The sequence below is a fragment of the Anas platyrhynchos genome, chromosome Z (assembly GCF_047663525.1).
Source record: "Anas platyrhynchos isolate ZD024472 breed Pekin duck chromosome Z, IASCAAS_PekinDuck_T2T, whole genome shotgun sequence".
Classification (NCBI taxonomy): domain Eukaryota; kingdom Metazoa; phylum Chordata; class Aves; order Anseriformes; family Anatidae; genus Anas; species Anas platyrhynchos.
In genome coordinates this window covers 69,748,250-69,768,683 of record NC_092621.1, presented here as the reverse complement: position 1 = coordinate 69,768,683, position 20,434 = coordinate 69,748,250, and the positions used below count along the sequence as shown (strand labels likewise).

At 39.3% G+C, this 20,434-nt stretch overlaps 1 long non-coding RNA gene across 5 annotated transcripts; it reads right to left on the bottom strand.

Moving 5' to 3' along the window:
• Positions 1 to 5,862: 5,862 nt before the first annotated feature.
• LOC106020580 (uncharacterized) lies at positions 5,863 to 20,179 on the bottom strand. 5 transcript variants are annotated; one of them, XR_011805911.1, is made up of 6 exons: positions 20,035 to 20,178; positions 17,914 to 18,001; positions 16,555 to 16,634; positions 14,367 to 14,537; positions 11,150 to 11,471; positions 5,863 to 7,750 (listed from the first exon to the last, which is right to left on the bottom strand). It is a non-coding gene; the product is annotated as an uncharacterized lncRNA (long non-coding RNA). The 5 variants fall into 5 exon arrangements; XR_011805910.1 differs by lacking the exon at positions 5,863 to 7,750 and having other exon boundaries at positions 10,478 to 11,471; positions 20,035 to 20,179; XR_011805913.1 differs by lacking the exons at positions 5,863 to 7,750; positions 17,914 to 18,001; positions 20,035 to 20,178 and adding an exon at positions 16,759 to 17,259 and having other exon boundaries at positions 10,478 to 11,471.
• Between the last annotated feature and the right edge of the window lie 255 nt (positions 20,180 to 20,434).

Below are 20,434 nucleotides of genomic sequence, written 5' to 3'. Positions count from 1 at the left end.
TGTTACTCTTCTCAGGAAACACATCTAGAATGTTGAGAATAACATAAATCCATCCCTGCTGGCTGAGCTTGTGTCTATGAAAGCTTTTCTGAACAAATTATGAAGTCCAAAGCACTTCAGCTAATCATTTCAGATGTTATAACATCAGGTGATAAAGTAGCATGAACAGAAATGTTTTTTGTCAGCTAGGACTGGATGATGTAGCAGTTTATGCTTGTGGGCAGCACATCAAACCATTACAGCATGCCTGAAAAATGTGCATCATAGTTCAGAGCAGAATTTTACCATGAAGCTCAATTCCATCACAACTCTGGGAAAACAAAAAAAATTGAAGTGCATTTTTCAAAATAAGCTCAGTGATCAAGGAACAAAGGTCCAGATCTACAAACTGGTGTAGAATCAGGTGGGGCTTGACACATCCATCATGATGGTGCAGGCAGAGAGAAAGCTGCCAAGGAACCAGCCAAAAAGAAACTGAAATGATCTTTTTGGAAATCAACTAAACAGGAAAAAGAAAGTAAATATTATGTCACTCTGTCCTTTCTGTATGTAAGGCTTGTAGAAAACTGGCAAGTACAGCATATATCACCAAACAAACAAACAAACAAACAAACAAAAGAAATACTTGACCACAATATCAGTTACAGATCTTCTGTACTGGAAGAAGCTAAAGCCTGGTAGTCAGAGAAGTTCAGCTTCTCAAAACAGAATTTTTGAAAGCACTTAAAGAGGTAAGGGAGCCAGAGAATCAGAGAATATCTGAGTTGGAAGGGTCCCACAAAAATAATTGAGTCCAACTAATGGGTCCTGAAAGGACAAACAACCCTCCCATCCCCCCCCAAAAATACACCAGACCATGTATCTAAGAGTACTGTCTGAACACTTCTTGAACGCTGGCATGCTCAGTAATGCGACCACTGCCCTGGGGAGCCTGTCTCAGTGCCTGACCACCCTCTTGGTGCAGAAGTGGTTCCTCTTTAAGACGTTGCACCTGCAGGAAAGGTATGACCTCAAGAGCACCACAAGCTCAGTGTCTATGCATTATTTATCTCTACTGCAACCTGCTTTTCTTCCTGTAATTTCCATGCTGTTTGCTGAACACCAAAAAAAAAAAAAAAAAAAAAAAAAAGACAATAAGCAAAATAAAAACGAGGGTGGGAGAAGATAAGAAGGGGGGAACCTTCAATCCTTCAGATCCGATCCAAGCATGCATGTGGATTATTCTCTCCTGAATTAAGCAATTAAGATACATATATTTTCCTCAAATATCAGCAGAACCAAGCCTTAAGTGCGTATTACCATTACATTCAGCACAGAGTGCAGAGAACTTTACTTTAGAGAGACCGATGCGGACCTGCAGGTCCCTGATTCATGCAGACAAATGCTGCCATGAAATTCGGGAGGGCTCCCCCTGCACCAGGCTCGCTCATTTGATCAGGACCAGATCTGCCACTGTCCTATCTCCTGAAAATGTTGTTAGCAGGCCCTCACACCAACACGCCTCTCTTCTCATTCCCATGTGGGCGTTTGGGGAAAACAGGAAAGGAGCAGCACATGCCTGTTTACAATAATCATTACCAGGAACTAAGGGATAAAACTGTTTCAAATGTCATCAACTAAGCACGTATTGTTAGAGGGAGCGGGCTGGGAGGGACAGAAATCACTCTTTTAACGGCTGAGATCAGGACGGATGACTTTGCAGGAGGTTTACCGGCACCATCTAGCGTTGGCACTAGAAAAATGCACGACATGGCCCAACCCGGCGAAAAGTCCTGGTGGACCCCCATCAGTGTGCTGGTAGCAGCTAAAAAGGTGGGAGGAAGATGTACAGACTTTGCTACCACATCGTTCATCGGGACAAAGCATAAACCAAGCAACCTCGATGACAACAAATGGCATGCTGTGGAGCCCATCTTTCTGGGAAGAGAGGTACAACGTGGTGACAGCTTCAGCAAATTGGGCAGCTGATGAGCCTGGACACCTTTGCTGTGCTGAGCTTTGCACTCCAGACTGGTCTTGCTGAAGCCTGTGGTTCAAGGTTAAGAATTTTATTTATGGTTTATTTATGTTGCTTAGACATAATGTAGCAAGGAGAAGGCTTGTTTTCATAACTGTTTAAGACCGACTATTAGAACAATATCTGAACACACACAGGTTTCGCAGGTGAGTCTTTCATGAGCACCTGTGCACACAGCAGCCACCGTTATGGCAATAAAGAGGTCTTTTTCCCAGCTCCAGTCCCCCAGCCACCAGTTAGTAGGTCTGGCAACATCACTGGGTCCATTACAGTAGACTCGGCAATTTGGCCCTCAGGGTCCAAAATCAAAACAAGTCAGCATTATGCATTATTAGGTCTTTCACCAAGAGTTTTGTGATCCCTTCTGGGTACTCTTAGAACTGATATTTGGAGTTATAGTCTTGGCACAAGCCTCCACCAACAGGTAACCTAGTCAGAGGTCAGACTGGTTTGCCCTGCGTCTGCAGGAATAAATGAGAGGTATTCAAAAGTGCACAGACAGGGCCAAGAGACTGTACTGAGCCAAACAGGAAAGTCACAGGCAAATGCATGGGCAAGTATTTTTATTTTGCAGCTAAAATAGATAACAAATGTGTGTTATCCTTTTACATTCTGTATACACATTTATAATTACTTCCTGCATCATTTGACTAATACCTTAGCACAGAACTTTAAACTTACTTCAAGATAGAGTACACAGAAGACAAACATAAGGGGAAAAAGTCCATTCTGTGGTTAACTCCATTCTGGTCTGACTTACTAAGGGTAGCTTAGCCCATTGTTCTCAAAATTTGCGAACAATTAGTCATTTAATATTTGCTAGTTTTATTCTTAAGTAGATAAGTGAGCATTTCCTCTCTAACATTTGTCGTATTTCAAGCAGACTGTGATGAATCCCAGCCCTTATGAGGATGGATTTCCATCTAGAGTGAAAGTTGCTGTCTTTCTTTCATCTTCAAATCACTTTTCTTTTAAAAAGTTGTGTATGATTACAAATGTTTGTGTGAAAATAACAGGTTATAAAAATAAAGACGTTATAAAGGCAGAATCAATGAGAAAATCTGAGCACAAAGTGGTTAAAGCAAAATTAACATTTAATGTTTATTGAACTTTTAACTCGGGTTGTTTTGTTGCATTGGAAAACCTAGTGTTTCTGTGAGGTTTTGCATGGTTTTCAGATTGACCACAAACTTCCTTATACTGCTGAAAAACTGAAAGATAATGATTATGACCAATTATGCATGTATGCAAAAGGATTTTTTTAGCTTGATATCAACATATGATAAGACTCATTGCATATATATATTTAAAAAAAAAAAAAAAAAAAAAAAAAAAGAAGGACAAGTTTGAAGCTAACAGGGAGTAAATGCAGTGTGTGCTACATACATCCTTACTTTTGGAGATGTGGTCATTCTCACCCAAATCATACTTTGGTGGTAAATGTATAAATGTATCTTTTTCTTTCCCAATTGCTATAGAAGGTACAGTTACAAATTACTGTTTTCCATTCCTTTCTCTCCAGCACTCCCTGCTGCACAGTAAATATCAATGTGTTAAGCTGTGTTATGAATGTTAGTTTAATAACACATTTTTTAAAATATACAAAATATTACTTTCTGCTTATGTCCTTCCTACTTCTATTGCTTTAATAATTCTATTTATGGCCACTCACTTGCTTAAGCGTTTACATATGGTGAAGAAGCTGGAGACATCCATCATCATGTAAAACACTTTGATCCTTGTTTTTCTGCATCAGACTGGGAAATCCCCATGAATAATAAGAAAGGAAATCTAGGGGGTTTCCCTGAAGATCAACAGACTCTCTGAGCGTCTTCCAAAGCAGTGTGCAGCAGGAGCGCTAACAATTGAACTGAGAACTGTGTATACGAGTAGGAATGGTTCAGTTGGCATGTGTTGGCTAAACTTTTTCAGGAAACAAATAGTAACTAAGACTTATCTCTTCAAGTAAGATGTTTCTCTTCCCTTACTCTCCATTATATCCAGGGAACAAAGAACCACAGACAACATTTAAGTGGCTTACATGATTGCATGAGGCACATAAGTGGCTGGAACAGCTGGATAAAGCATTCAAAATAATTGTCACTTCACTGAAAAAAGAAGTAGTGCAAGGACAAAAATTATTCAAAAGTCATGAGTAAATTCATCAAAGTGTGTATGAAGAAAAAAAAAAAAAAAAGCTTAGGAATATTTTTAAGACTTCACAATAATTTGTTTTCCAGCATTACCCAAACTGAAAACTATGCCATTTAGAAAATTTCAATATTTATTCACCTTTATCAAAACATAACACTTTTACTCCAGCTTCTGAAAATGCAATTGATTGAGATTGGGACCTAATTTATAAACAGAAAAAAAAAAAAAGTATAGGGTTAAATAATCTAGAAATGGTGAGGAGGTGAGGCGTCAGTGTAGAATATGCAAAATGTTTGGTTTGAGGGAGAGCAAATAAATCTGGGTGTAGTTCTTGGTTTGCTTTTCAGCAAGCTGTTTTGCTTCAGGCTGACCTCAGCTGATTTCTATTCTTTGTTCAGCCAGGAGTTCTTCCTGTTTAGTGAGCATAATAAAAGTGAATTTATCATATTAGTCTGTAATAACCTCTCTAATTAAAATTCAAAATATTGCACACACCTAAGTGCAGCGATCCACACCCCGAAGAGTTAATAACACTGATTTTGTTGCAACTTCCTTACCTCAAGCACCACAAGATCTGGATGCACTTCAGGCTCCTGCTGAAATCCATGCAGCCTCCACCAGGCCACATACATCTGCATTTCAAAGAAACCTCGTGTTTTCCCTGGGTGAGAAGGTATAATATTGCTGAGTAAAGTGAGGGGATGCAGTTGTCTCATACTACTGGGAGGCAGGCAGTATCTGATCAGAGCAATAAAAAACTTATATGTTACAGACAAGCTGCCCTGAAAACAAGAATAAATGAGGAAGCAAAGCAGGGCATCATACAAAAGATTTTTTGCCATAGGGTTATTTGAGAACTTGTGCCAATAAATACTGCCAGTAAAGAAACTAATGTGATGGGTGAAAAAAAGTTCATTGGGCTTTGGCCAGCTTCATCGACACCAAACACAGGCCAAAGGTAGATGCCACAACATTCAGGTCAACAATGAAGTATAGCAATACCTTGTTTTTGTAGTGCCTCCACCTAAAATGTCAGTGTTAATGTACATATTTTCTAATGGAAAATACAGAGTCCCTGACTGGTCAGTGATAACTCTGTGTCTCAGCTCTGATTCTAGTATCATTTTCTTATCCTACATTAAGCAGACTTCGGATAAAATGGAGAGTAATTATTGGAACACAAATATTTCTTCTTCTGTCTGAAGGTCAAACTCATAACATCTTTCTCTTTCTGCCCTCATGCATGCCATCGTGTGCAATACCACATGTGCAACGATGCTGTGAGAGCAGCTTCTCAATCAGGATCCCCCAGGAAAGTGTATGGAGACATGCTCCATTTCTGGAACTAACAGAGATGTGAAGTACATGCAGAACACGCCTCTTCATGTTAGTGTAGGTCTTAGACTGCTCAGAGACACAGCCCGTGGTTCCTAATAACTTTCAGGTAAAAATATACAAGAAATGTGTAGAATTGGTGCTACAGCACATAACACAGTATTTAAGTAGTGACTCCTAGTTCTCACTTTAGCTTCCTTCCTTTTCCTAGAGTGGAGGGGATGGAGGGGACACACACACACACAAAAAAAAAAAAAAAAAAAAAAAAAAAAAAAAAAGTTTGTAAAAAGTTTGTAAAGGTTGTAAAGGCAAAATGGTAAAATCTGAGGACAAAGAAACAAAGGGATTCAAAAACATTTAGCATTTAATGTTTATTGAACATTTAGCTCTGGCTGTCTTGTTTTACGGGAAAACTTAGTGCTTCAGGACACAACAAAAACTAAAAACATAAATTTATGCACTTCTAAATTGATATAAGAGAAAAAAAAATCAATAGTTATTAATCTAACACACTGCAGGTGTTTTTCCAGTATTTCATCAGTTTATTTGTTGCACAACTCTACTTGCAATTTCCTTAATCAATCATCTCTTTTATGTTCCTTTCACTTGCATGTTTCTTTCTGCATCCAAACTTATCTCCATGAAAGTCATCTTTGTTTTCCTGACTTCCAAGGGTAGTGATCACTAACACCTTATTTAGTAATAAGATTTAAATCTGCTAGATTTTATTCAGTCATGTGTTTCAACAATTAACACAGCATTAATAGAAATACGATGTTATTGTAAATGCTAGAAGTTCATACACTTAAAGGATATGTGCTGCATTTTAAGTCAAGTGATGCATTTTTAAGCCAACCTAATTGGTGTCATCTTTACAAACTTCCAGTCCTTTCCATTAAAATCTTCCATGTTTGCTATTCATAAGGATTATCCTGAACAGAAATCTATCATTGTTTACCAAGCAGCCCACAACAATTCACTTTCATATTCACCAGGCTCTTTGTCTCCCTGAGACCCATGTGCTCCCTTACATAAATTTTTGCCTTCCTCTTTACAAGGATATCGAACCATAATGTCAAGCCATGTACATCCGTACGTGCAGAAATAAGCTTGCCTTATTGTTGTTGTTGGGTCTCCTGAACGTGGAAGAATTCAGGTCTTGGGGTGTTGTTATCTTACGCTATGCAGTGGGAATTTACAAACTAACCACAACAGACTCTGATTCATCTTTCTACTGCTGAATTTCACATTCCTCTCTCAAACACCTGAAAAGACCATTCTTAATCATAAAATAAAACAATTTTTACTCAGACACCCAGGGTAAGTGGGAGTTTAACTGTTTGCTTTCCTTCAGAGTAGTCTTGTTGACTATGTTTCTTTTCTTATGGTCAGTTCCACTTTGCTGAATTTCCTTGCTGTCTTTCCACGCCCTTACAGAGTGGACACAGTGCTCTCTCTGGTCATTTCTCTAGACCATATCTCTAGGTCATCTCTCTCATGTCTCTGGCAGCACTTAAATGCTAGCTCTGCTTTTGCTCTGACCAATGCACAAATAAAAAGGTCCACCTATCTCCACCATGGCTGTTGACTAGGTAAACTGGTACTTCGAAGAGGCTGAAGAAGACCCTGGAGAAACAATACAAGTGGAAAAAGGGACCGATATCTCCTGCTGCAAGTATTGGTCAGACACCCAGGAGAAAGTGTGGGAAAAATTGGGAAAAGAAATTCATGGATTTGTGACCTTGGTATACCTGGCAGTGAGGAAGAAGAATGGATGATCATGAGAAGGACAGATGATTGAAATCCAAGTCAAACTGAAGTCCCAAAGATGGAGAAAAAAAAAACAAACAAAAAAAAGCAAAAGCAAAAACACCTTGAAGAATATGAAACCTTGAAAACCATGAATATTCATGGCCCTATCTGCAGTAGGATGTTCTATATTAACAGAAATCCCAATGGTCTTCAGGGATTCTCACAGGACCATGACCAAAAACAGATGAAAGTTCACTCTGTGGATGAAGCTGAATTGGTATAAGACTAAAAAGATCTTCCATTGTAATTTTGCTTTGGTAAATGACAGAAAGATCAGCCACTGTCCAGGTACAAGATGACAGTAGGAAATACAGAAATTCAATTCATCTTCTACATCCAGAGCAAGTAGTTGTGAAGGCTGGAGCAAGCTTCTCTGAATGAAGAGGAGCTTTACCATTGCTTTCTTCCTTGAATTTGAGACACTCTGTGATTCTGTAACACAAAAGTAGTTATCAAGTAGTAACTTAGCTGCAACACTTACTTAGTTTAGGAAATAAGGGTGGATGGGTATGTCCTGAGGATGCGTATGGCCTCATTGTGAAGGAAATACTCAAAAAACAACAACATGGACATAGTGTGTTAAAGGATCACAAAATGCCAAACATAAAAATGAACATATTAAACCTACAAAAAATGTACATTTCTTCTAAACATCCCTACATCAGCTGGCAACTGATGCCACTCATCAGCTGCTAAAAATGAAACCTTACATGATGGTTTGCAACATCTTAATAACCAGCAGGAGGCCTGTGCAATCCTGCAGTCCACTACAGGCAGGTGGATAATAATAATATGTACAACAACAGTAATAATATGTACACAGCAAGTGATGTGCAATGCAATTGCTCACCACCCAGCCTGCCCCAGAGCAGCATTTCTCCCTACCCCTGCCAGCCAACCCAAATTAATTGCTCAGCATGACACCACATGGTATCGGACATCCCTTTGGCCAGTCTGGGCCAGCGGTCCTGGATGTGTCCCCTCCCAGTTCCACATGCAGCCCCAGCCTCATCGCTGGCAGGGCAGCTGAAAGGTCCTTGTCTCTCTGCAAGCACTGCTCTACAACAACTAAAACTTCAGCATGTTTTCAATGTCATTCTTATCCTAAACCACAAATATAGCACCATACCAGCTACTAGGAGGAACATTCACTCTATCTTAGCCAAAACCAGGACACAGCAAGACACCTGGCATCTGTAATTTTTCATGTAAGGTTTTCCCAGTAGTAGAATACTCCCAGAAGTATATCCTCCACAGATATTATTTCTGAGTGAAATAAGTGCTCATAAAAATATCAGTCAAGTAGAAGTGGAAACAAAGAAGGGAATCTGTTAAAATATTTCAGCTGTTTTGGAGGGACAAAACTGATCTTTATATTCATCCTCACTGATCTTTGAGGATGTCAACAAGGAGGCCAGTTCTGGTAATTCATTATGGCTTAATTCCATATTTACTGAACCTCAAGTACATACATGTATATCTGCTCACTCAAATCAGAATATGTTTTGTACTTCTTCTGAGGTATTCTGTTATTTAATTTCTTTCAATGAAATAAGTTTCATGTAGTGAAGAAAACATCTTTTATATTTTTTTCCTGACTTCACTCAATACTGGATAGAAAATGTAAGAAAATACTTTGTGCAAAACAGGAAGGAACTCTGTATTTTGTGATTCAGAACAAATTATATGGTAATAAAATAACACAAGATCAACCACAGTCCTTTACACCCATATCAAAGGCCTTAATTTTCTAGGGCTTTCATTTTACTTGTAACTTCAGATTGCTCCAAAACGTAAAGCAGATTGCAAAGCACTTTGTGTCAAATTCCTGGCCAATGCATGTGACACAGATGATTAGCAATAGCACAGTGTTTCTAAGTAGTTATAAGATTGCAAAAGTGAGCTTTATGTTTTTAGAAAAATGATGACCTAATAAGCAACTCCAAATACTCTTGTACACTTCAAGTACATCAGGCTCTGTGTTGAAAGCTGTGTTTAGTTACAATTCCTATGGTTACTGAAGAGGACTCCAACATAGCACATGACTGGTTTTCTGTGCATGTCTTGGGAAATTTATGGAGAGTCCCCACCAGATTTAAGAATGATTCAGTATCCTGTAGAAATCTGTAGAGTCCTCTATAATGGCATCCCAAATACACAAGATCTTAGGTTAAACAGAGTTCAGCTTCATACTTCTGGGTAATGCTGCCTGCAAATTTTTGCTGTTTTCCAAATTAACCATCTTTTAAGTTTCTCCTCCCTAAATTGCTGGGTTCAGAATTAAAGCAAAACACTGACCATATGAAAGTCAATGAGTAGTCTGCCATATTTACCTCAGCTGAGAAGAATTTCACCAACTGTACTCAACTTTGTTATTACTGGTACTTTGTTGGTTGCAACTTGTTTCTTCATTGTAGTTCTACTTAATCAAAGACTTTGGATGTCACCCAGAAGTTCACATAAATTATATTGTAGTTTACTTGAGACTGACCTCATTTATGTCCTATGGCCATAAAAATCCATGGCAGTCTTTTTTGCCAACTCTCTTTTCTTTCTAAGACCAGTAGAATCTTTAATCATGCTTTCTAGAAGTGATGTGTATTTTTGTATTATTGATAAAGCAACTATCAAGGTAAAGGTCATGGTGAGAGTAAACATCTTTTAAGGCAGACTGCAGAAAGAAAACCTGTAATTAATTCAAATTGCAACACACTTTACCACACGGGCTGGGCTATTGTTTTCTTATTCATATATCAAAAGACTCCAACTTAAAAAAAATAGCACACCTAAGTGTCACATACTTGGTTACCTTGTTCCAAATATTTGCATAGGTATGTTTGCAAGACAGTGGTGCACAAAGCAGCTGTGTAGTCTATACTACTGCAGTATGGCTCCAGTTGTTCATCTCCTTCACAAAGTCATCAATATTGCTAGTGTGGTCTGTGTGGTATGGCAGGGTACTTACATTGTGAACCTCCAACCTGGCTATTGTTTATAAAAAACACAGAAAAAGTGTCATAAGGGTATCATTCCAAATTCAGCCTATGCACACTGTAACTCATACTTCAAATATTACACAAGTCTTAGTGTTCCAAGCACTTCCTAGAATTGGGATTTTTCTCCAAGTCTTGAGAAGATCTGTTTTTGTGGGATGAAAGATCATTGAGAAGGTTACATGAATTTATTCATTCTAAATAAATTCACATGCCACAATTCTCCAAGGTGTTGTTCAACATCACAAGCTTGCTGAATTAGTCAGCAGTAATTAGTTACACCAAGTTATTTTACATCTTCTCCTCTCCTCTCCCTTTTCTATCCTCCCCTTTCCCCTCAATGTCCTCTTCCCCCTTTCCCTTTTCTTCCTCTTCTCTTTCCCCTTCCCTTTCCCTGTCCTCTTCCCCTTTCTTCTTTTCATTGCCAGGAAGAAGACAGTTTTCTCAAATGGCATGTTTGCTTGCTCAGTGAGAGACCTCTCAGGCATATACACCCTAAATATGTCAGTGAGAGTGTTCTCCTCATGTTTTTTCATGAAATAGCTTGGTAAAGTCTTAGAGATCCCATATAGTGATAGCTCTACTCTGGACATAAAAGCCAATTAAGCAGATTAGTTTAAATTCTACATCCCGTCCATTCATTTTGTTAACCTGTTCTGTCACAACAATCTGTCACAATGACAGGACCATTAATATGTATTATATATTATATATATATTATATATATTATACCTCTGATTTCAGCAGGGTATAAAGACACAGAGATCAATGGTACATGCTAAGAGCCATCTTGAGAAAACATTACAAGAAACTGACATCACTTTGGGACTTAATTTACCTAGCTCATGTTCTTAAGGCACCAAGAGAAAGGCAGTGACAATGGATATTTTCCCTCTTCTGTGAGGCAAGATGTACCTTGATTGCTACTGACCAGCATCAGACAGTGGCATATGACACTACAGCAGCTCAACATTTGGGCAACCATTGAGGATGGCTTTCTTGATCCAGAGAGCCTTGTTTGCTGAATCTTATTTTATTCGGCTCATAAGGAGATTCTCCTATTTGCAATGCAGCAGCACTTCTGAAAAATGATATGTATCTGTGATGCAAAGCCACAGAGTCCTTGTACCCGCATAAGGCCTTCAAACAAAACACCAAACCTACAGGAGAAATTAAAAAAAAAAAAGAAAAAAAAAAAGAAAAAAAAAGCCATCAGCGGACACTTCCTATGAAATAATGAACTTCCTTATCATTTTATTTTCAAACTGCAACTTTTGCATGATGTCTGATAATCACAGAGAGCCCTTCTCCGCTCAGGATACACAAACCACAGGATTCCGATGACTCACACCAAAAGAGCTTTTAAACACACGAAGGACGGAAGGGCATGCTGTTTCTGCATTAAAGCTTCCTGACAAAGTCCGAAACTAAGCATACATAAATACATTTGGACAAAGTTTTAGCAACAACGAGAAATTCACCTCACTGTAACCCTTCCGGTGAGACAGTCTTGCCCATCTTATGAACTGTCAGATTGCATCCTGTTTGCCATACACTTCCCTTTCAACAATCACAGCTGAAAGCAAAATACTTGTGAAACTGCACAAAGGTGCAATATTGACTTTTTGATGCAAGGATGGCAATACCTCTTGTGTTCGAGCTGGATGTGGGCTAGCAGAAAGGGGGATCATGCTGAAATTTTCAGTGCTCTTTGCCCTGTAGTTGATTATATTTTTATATGGCCTTTATCACAATAAGCTCCGAAATGTGAAAATCTTGGTCTAGCATCAAATGTACATTAAAAGCAATGTGAAGCTCTCTGTTCTTGGAACTGCAAAGATAAATACTATAGCTACGGCAGCTTCTTTTCACCACAGAATCACTGAACACAATACCCTTCACTCTATGGGAATTCTTTGGGGAAACCATAAAGAGAAAACATTCGGCAAGACCTAATGTACTTCAGGGTGTCACATTGTTGTCAGTAAAACCATTTGATCTTTTCCCCAATGTTTCTCCAGGGACCCACACTCATCTGCTGATTGACACCTAGATAGTGTTGCAGGAGAAATAATGAAGGCTGTCAGGCCGCATTTTTAATCTTAAAGTAAAGGCTTAGTATCGCCAAAGAATTTCTTTCACAGATCTTAGGTAATTTCTCTGGCCATGCTTTGGACTTTGATGGAAATGAGTCAGCGGAAGCTCAAGCAAAATAGAGCAGATGAGTATGACTGGTTTGCAAAACAGTAAACTTCAGATTCACATTAAAAAAACAAAAACAAAATATAAAAAGACACAGAGGCCAGCAAAAGACCTGCATTCTCAAATTATTTAAATAAAATGGTATGCTCCCTAGATATACATGTAGCTGATGTTCTGTACAAAAATGAACACCAGCCTTGTCCCAGAAGTGTAGAGCAAGGCACCAAGGGGCTTAGAAAGGACCTCAAGTTTTGCAGCCTGAAGTGCACTCTCTGCATCTGCAAGAGCACTGCCTCGAGTAATTTAACGTTAATCTCCATTTGCTGCAGTCCCTGATATCTGAGGTGCCAACCTCTTTGTGACTGCAGCTCTGTGACTGAAGACAGAGGTAGGTGTTACAGCACACAGACTAGGTGTCATATAGACAAAATGTCCTGGCAGGGAGAGAGCAGGAGGGATCCCCAGAAAGGAGGACTGGTGTTTTTTGCAGTAGGATGATACGTATTTGTTGGGAACATCTGGGCTGCTGGCAGGAAGACTGTGTGTATACAATGCAAGGGTTGCAAGGTACAGTGAGGACAAGAGAAAGGACGTCTTACACTTCAGGAAGATTATAGCTGTCTTCCTTATCCACCCACTTCACAGCCTCATTATTATTACTATGTAGAGAGCAGATGACAACTATTTCTCTGGGGTGATGAGTACATCCATCAGTTTATACTTTCATCACTCCCACAGGGAATTACTCCACTCTTGTCCCTCCTTCTGTCAGCTGCAAATGCAGCTGATACATCTGCAAATTATACAGCTGTTTATTGTTCTTCATCTAAGATATCAATGAAAAATTTAGGGAATTTTAAACCATATCATAAATATTTAATAGGCTTTCCCTTATGCCATTTTTGCCTTTAAATCCTTCTACTCCACTCTGATGCATATGACATACCTTTATCCATATAGATACTAGAATATTCTTTGCAAGTGCAATATAAGATCTATAAAGTGTCTTGAAAATAACATCTTATATGTGTACAGTATTATTTCTGTAAAAATCAATTCATGTGATTTGTTTACCATGCTTGTACTAACCTCCCACACAAACTAATATTCCCTATGTGAATGCTTTCCTAAGAAACCAAAATCACTTCTCATGTAGATAACAAAAACAATGGTTGCAGAACCAGCTAGAGCCAGCTGCTATTTTCCGTTTTGCTATGTCCCTTTTTGTAGTTCAGAGTCTGCATCATTCTGAAAGCATAAGCTTAATCAAAGATATAGATTTGTACATGAACATAATAGGGCAATAGGTCCTGGAAATAAAGTTAAAACACATTAGGTATATTTAATCTAATATGCATTTCAGGTTTTTTTGAGGTCCTCATTTAAAAAAGGCACCTGAAACACAGTTTTGCATGACATTCTCTTAGGTGAACATGGTTTAGATTCTAGTAAGGTGGCTGCTAAACATTTTGGAAAAACACACTCCAAGCAGTGAGGACATCAGTGTCAAGCAAGACGTATGTATTGGGTAAATTGTTCTGGGGTCTGTCCCACAGGTATTCAGTCTTCTCATTAACAGTTAATGATGAAAGAGTGAATTTCTTTTGTGTATCATAAATGTGTTATGACCTACAAGGTTCGACATAATGGAGAGCATATTTAGAGTTTGTCATAATTTTGAAAAATTAAAGAAAAGGTTTGAAAATACTGTTAATTTTTTGGTAGTGACAAGAGCAAAATTCGAGATAAACAATGGCAATCAAATATGGCATGAGAAATGATAGGAGGCTTTAGTCCTGCAGAAGAGCATCTGAAGGAAGGTGGTTTCTAAATTAAACAAGACAAAGTCTTACCTTGCAGAAAGAAAGGTGAAAAGCTCACTCTGGGATGTCTGATCAGGTGTCTAATTTGAGAGAACCAGGGAGAAGTTCTGTCTGATCCACTGACACATCTTTCGCCAATTTCTCTGCCCACTTACAGGTGCTCTCTCTCAAGAATAAGTGAAATCTATGTACAAATGTGTACTTTATCAGGGGAGATTCAGAGGAGAAAAATAAGAATGATCAGGAGGTTAGAAAACACAGCCTATAAGGAAAAACTTAAAGAACTGAAGTTGTCTGCTTCAAAGAGGACAAAAGAGAACAGGACAAGAACAGGCTTGACAAGCTTAGGTAACCTGCAGTAAGGGAGAGGGAAGTCAAACACTAATGGCACGATCTGGATAGCTCACATCACCTGGGGAGTCTGTGAAAGCTCCCGACCAAATATTCTTGTAGGCACTGCCAACAAGTAAACCTCACTAATAACTGTCAGAAAACATAAGCTGAATAATACTCATTGCTGGACCTGCTCCAGAGTTTCCATTATGCCACACGGGAACCACACCATGGAGAAGTAGTAGAAAAGCTTTTAGTACTTCTTGAAGTTGGAGGAGAGTTTAGACAAGCAAAGATAAATAGTCAGGATATCCTAAATTTGGCTAGCCTTGAAGGCAATATGCCTAGAAGTTGTCCAAAATGAGATCTTCAAAAAGGACAAAAAATACATTAAAGTGAGAAAAGCTTAGTTTTAGCAGAACTGAAACTAAAACATTTCACTTTATTAATTGAGGAAACTCTAAGCAACTAGGTCAAAAAGATCTCTACACACATCGCTTCCCCTGACCATTGCATCTCTGTAGGCAGAGACTCATAGCCATGGTTGATTCCAGACAACCCATCAACTTTTTGAGCAGCAGTAAATTCTGCCTAGCTCCCTCCAAAAATACCCTATATTCCACTCCTCTGAGACTTTTATGTTTGGTTCCTACCTAGGCAGCAGCTACCTACTTTCTGTTTGCTTCTAGAAGGTTCAAACTAACTTCATCACTTCCTAATGGAATGCAATATATCGCTGAAAACACAGGAGCAGCATAGATGCCATCTACCACTTCTTCATGTTGGAAAGCACACTAAATTAAGATCACAGACCAGGCATTTCTATAGTGCAAGGCAAAAGGGAATCACTTCAGTCATTCATACTAACCTCTTGAACAAAACATCACGAAATTTCTCTACACTATTTCTTATTTGTCTGGAGCAGACTTTTTTTTTTTTTTTTCTTTTAGGCAACTAAATTCCAAATTAAAACTTTCATCTGGAAAATCTACCACATTTTTAAATACATTGTTCCAAAGTGTAATTAGCCTGGAGGCTGAAAATCTGCATTTCTTCTCTGATCTGCTTTTGTGTTGCTTGATCTGTCTTGCTCAGATGCAGAAGAACCAGAATCACTGGTTCTTCTGATACTTTCATGTGCCAGATTTAAGAGATGAAAGTCAAAGGTTTGCTTTGTGAGCGCTGACAAGCTGTGATCAAATCATCTTCCAACTTCCTTTCTGGTAAACCAACTATTTTGTGTCTCCTAGAACAGGACATATTTTTCAAGTTGTTACTCATCCCTGTTGCTCCTCAACGAATTCTCTGTATTTTATCAGCATTTTTAATAGTACTGCAGAAACAGCAATATCAGTGGCAAATGCAGGAGAAAAAAAGAAAAAACAAAAACCAAACAAACAATACCTCTGCATTTGCATTTAATACTTCCCAGTAGACTTCTTACACTATTTTTTGGCCCCGCTGTTGTGGGGGAAGCTTTCATACTACCCGCAAGGATCTTATCAGGGTGATTGGTCCCCGTTTAGACAATGTTGCCTGCATTTTTGCTCTGAGCTATCATACATTGTTGTATATAATTTTCTATAAAATTCAGAGTGTTAAATCCATAATACAGCCTCTACACTGTTTAGCAATTATCTAATGTTTGTGTCTCATGCAAACTTTAAATACTAGCCATTTTCATTTTTCTTTCTAAGTAATTTTGATGGAAATGTCAAATATGTTAGACTTAAGCTTAACGGAATGGAATGGGAAAAGCATTTCAAGATCTGACCCCAAATTTATAAAACTCTGATAATCTGCAGGGCATTTCAAAAGTTTATTTCATTCCCTTTTGAAATAGACGTTGATTTTCAGATTTTGTAGGAAATAAAGCATACTGTACCCAGCCTATGCTTCCATTTGTACCTCGGTCAGTCTTCAACATGCTGTGGGCAGGTCACAAGGTCAACAAACCCTTCGATGCTGCAAAACAGGAAGGAATTGTATAACAGGGTAGCAGAACCATGACTCAGGCGGATGCCAGGCCTTTGGGATGGTATGATTCACACGCCTTATTGTGCCTGCTTGCAGTGCAGCACCATCTCACCAGGGTGGAGAAAAGCACTCAGTGAGCTGCCCACTTCCAGCTGCAAATAGGACATATCCGTTAATACCAACTGTAAATAACGCCTGCAGAAGGAAAGCCCCACTGAACTTCCTGTGCCCAGCTCTCTGCAACCAGTGCCCCTGCTCCCCTGGAGCCTTCCCAACACCACATGTGGGCACTGTCCAGCAGCACGGACAGCACAGAAGACCAGCTGAAGCTCTGAAGTCCCACCAGGATGCGGTGAAGACGCCACTAGAGCCTCCTTGTCCTTGCCCAAGGCCTGCCTGTGAAGTGCCAAACTAGCTCAGACAAATCAAAGTAAAACTCCACAGCAATTATTTTGCCCCCACAGGAGGAGCAGCCTTGTCTCAGACTTGTTCATCTGCAAAACGTGTGGGTGAGCAACAAAGCCAAGGGGCACTGTCTAGACAGGGAAGTCTGAACTGCGCCCAGGGTTGTGTGTACTTTCTGTTAACTGCAGTGTAGCTGATAGGACTTTTTGTTTGCTTTTCACCTTTCTAATTCCAGAACGCCCTTTTCCATCCATTTACCACACTCAGAGACACCACACTCACCACTAGGTCTTCCCCCAACTTGGTGGGATGTGCTGGAAGAAGCCTGTGAGGTGGGAAATATACAGGGCACATGCCTACCAAAGGTATGGATGGTGGTAGTAGAAGTCCTTTCTCCTCAAAGTGGTTTTCAGATGATATCTCCTGCCAGCACCTGCTCCCTCACATATCAGGAAGCCCTTTCCTTTCCCCACACCTGTGAGTGCACAGAGGGACCTCAGCTGCCCAGCATCTAGAGTATTTTTCCAATGAACAGTAAGGATTTATTTACGTATCTACCTTCCTCACATAGGACAAGCACCAGGTCTCCAACACAAAGAAGGTCATTGCCACATAGCAGTGGGGAAGAGGGGTTTTGGTAAAACAACACCAGGAGCAAAGCCTGTCCTCTTGGATGTGCGGTACTTGCTGTCATCAGCAAGGGGCAGAAAAGACAGCGGTGTTTTACAGACTGCGTTATCAAGTTTGAAGCTGATGAGGAAGTGTGTGGGTGGTGAGGGGCAACAGAAGTTCCTCTTTTCACAATTACCCAACCATACCAACCACACAAAGACAGAAGTGTCCCCATTGAAATAATATTTACTCTGTAAGCCCTGCTTGTTGCACTTCTGCTCAGTGCCAACTCTTCTCCCTGGAGGTCATCTTCAGCACCTCCCAAACACTTCCACCACCTGAAAATTATAATGTTAAGTCCACAATATAGCTAAGTAGGCAAACCCACTACATTTTTTCTTCCTGTCTTTTTTTTTTTTTTTTTTTTTCCTGAATTACTTTTTCTTGTATTTTTCAGGGTCTATAGAGTGTACTTCCTCCTCCTTCCTTCAAGGTTCCTGTATCCACAACGATCTGTGAGAATAAGTCCCATTAACATTGTCACATGCTTAAAGCAATTTAAAAAAAAATACAGTGATATTCAGTTCTGCCTGCAATGGGCAGCTCCCTCAGCTACTAACATAGATATAAGCAACATACCTAGAGACCAATTTTTAAGACTCTCCACTCCGTATCACTTGGCAAACTTTGCCAAGGACGAACAGAAATTTTGAAATGGGTAACTAGTATTCACTGTCATCAGACCATACGTTTCTCTACACATACAAACATGTGCTAAATATTACCAATTTTTGCTATGTCACAAGAGCACAATGCTTCATGTAATTGTCTTACTAGCATCTTTTGAAGTTCATTCTTTGATAAAACTGCCAAACAGTTTCAAGAGCATTGGGTTTGGGTCACTTTAAGGTTTGACTGAGCCTTTGACACTACGTCTGTGCTTGAAGAGCCTCCTAATTAGTAGTCAGTGTTTTGAAAATAACAGTTGACCTGTAGCTACATATTCCATAAATATTTATAATTATTTATTCCATAAATTTATTTTATTATAATTATTATATATAATTATAATTATATTATAATTATTCCATAAATAATTATAAATTAAATTAATTTTAGTTATAAATTAAATTAAATGTATAATTATTTATTATAAATAATTAAATTAAATATTTATTATAAGTAATTAATTAAATGTATAATTATTTATTCCATAAATATTTATAAATTATTTCAGTTTCACAATTAGACATCTGCCAGAGCCAAAGAAGAGAAATTTTTAAACAGATAAATAAGACTTGCTGTGATCAGAATACACATCTAGCTCTACAAAGACTTTGGAATATGTTGGGTATTTTGACTAGTCAGAAAAAAACGTATCAAAAAGCATTATGACAGGGAAGGGAAGGGAAGGGAAGGGAAGGGAAGGGAAGGGAAGGGAAGGGAAGGGAAGGGAAGGGAAGGGAAGGGAAGGGAAGGGAAGGGAAGGGAAGGGAAGGGAAGGGAAGGGAAGGGAAGGGAAGGGAAGGGAAGGGAAGGGAAGGGAAGGGAAGGGAAGGGAAGGGAAGGGAAGGGAAGGAGTGCAGGCATATAAAAAACAACAACAAAAAATCAAATCAAAACAATAAAAACAACAAGAACAAAACTAACAAAGATTTGCTTTTCTTTTGAATTTGTGCTGACGTTTATCAAGGTGTAAGTCTATTTTATTATTTTCTGGGTTACTGGGTCTGTATGTTCCATCTGATAATGATGTTTTAATAAATTTCTTAGAGGGCACCGTGTGCCCTCTAAGAAATGCAGGTAAAATCATCTGGTATTTGCTTAGATTGTCACAAAACTGGTACAACAGCACCAGGATCTCAGCTGATCTGTATCAGATTAAATTCCATGCCGCACAATACTTTGCGTCATTTTAGTGACTACTTCTGTGGTCAGACAGGGACTGACAAGGTCTGGTACCTTCAAGGAATGGCATTCAACACAAATACATTTAGGACATAGATAGTATGTCTGGCCTGTGACTCAGCTTATCCACTCCTGTTTCTTACAAAATCAAGGCTTACATGTTGCTGCAGGTTAATGGTCTCAGTGAGAAATGATCTCATATTTCATAGAAGCAGATGTATTTTCACAGAAAAACTTTACACACTGCAATCTGCCTTCTGTTCAGACCAATTGTCTGCTTCTTATGACATCTCCCTCTAGTGCTTTATCCAGCCTATTTTCAGCAACTAGGTACTGAGTTCCTATCACAATGCTTATGAAACTCCTAATGAGTCACTGTTACAGAAAACCCATCTCAATCTCCAGCCCTTCCCATGCCATGCTCCTTCCAACCACAACAAGCAAAGGTTGATCCTTGGCTCACCATTATCTGCACCTGCCTTCCAACTAGCCTTAATTTCTTCGCCCTCTCTCTCTGTGTTTATATCCCTGCATCAAAAGCTGCCTCATCCCCTCCTAACCAAGCTTCTCCGTGAAGCTGGAGTGCCTCCTGCCAGCATGGAGAGGGGCAGGATATGAGGTGGGAGTAGTACCTCCAGGTGTAGTTTCTTGTGCCCTGGGCGCCTGCTGCAGGTGCAGCGATGGGCATGCTGCCACGTGGCTGACTGCCACCGACACTCCCTTCCCCGTGGCCCCCACTTCACCCTGCCCCTGATCTTCAGGAAGCTGAGCTTTGGCGAACTGGCAAGGTTTTCATGTTTACAACCAACCACTAGGAATCAAGTTGCTGTCTAATGGGCTGGAGCAAATGACAGTCATTATTC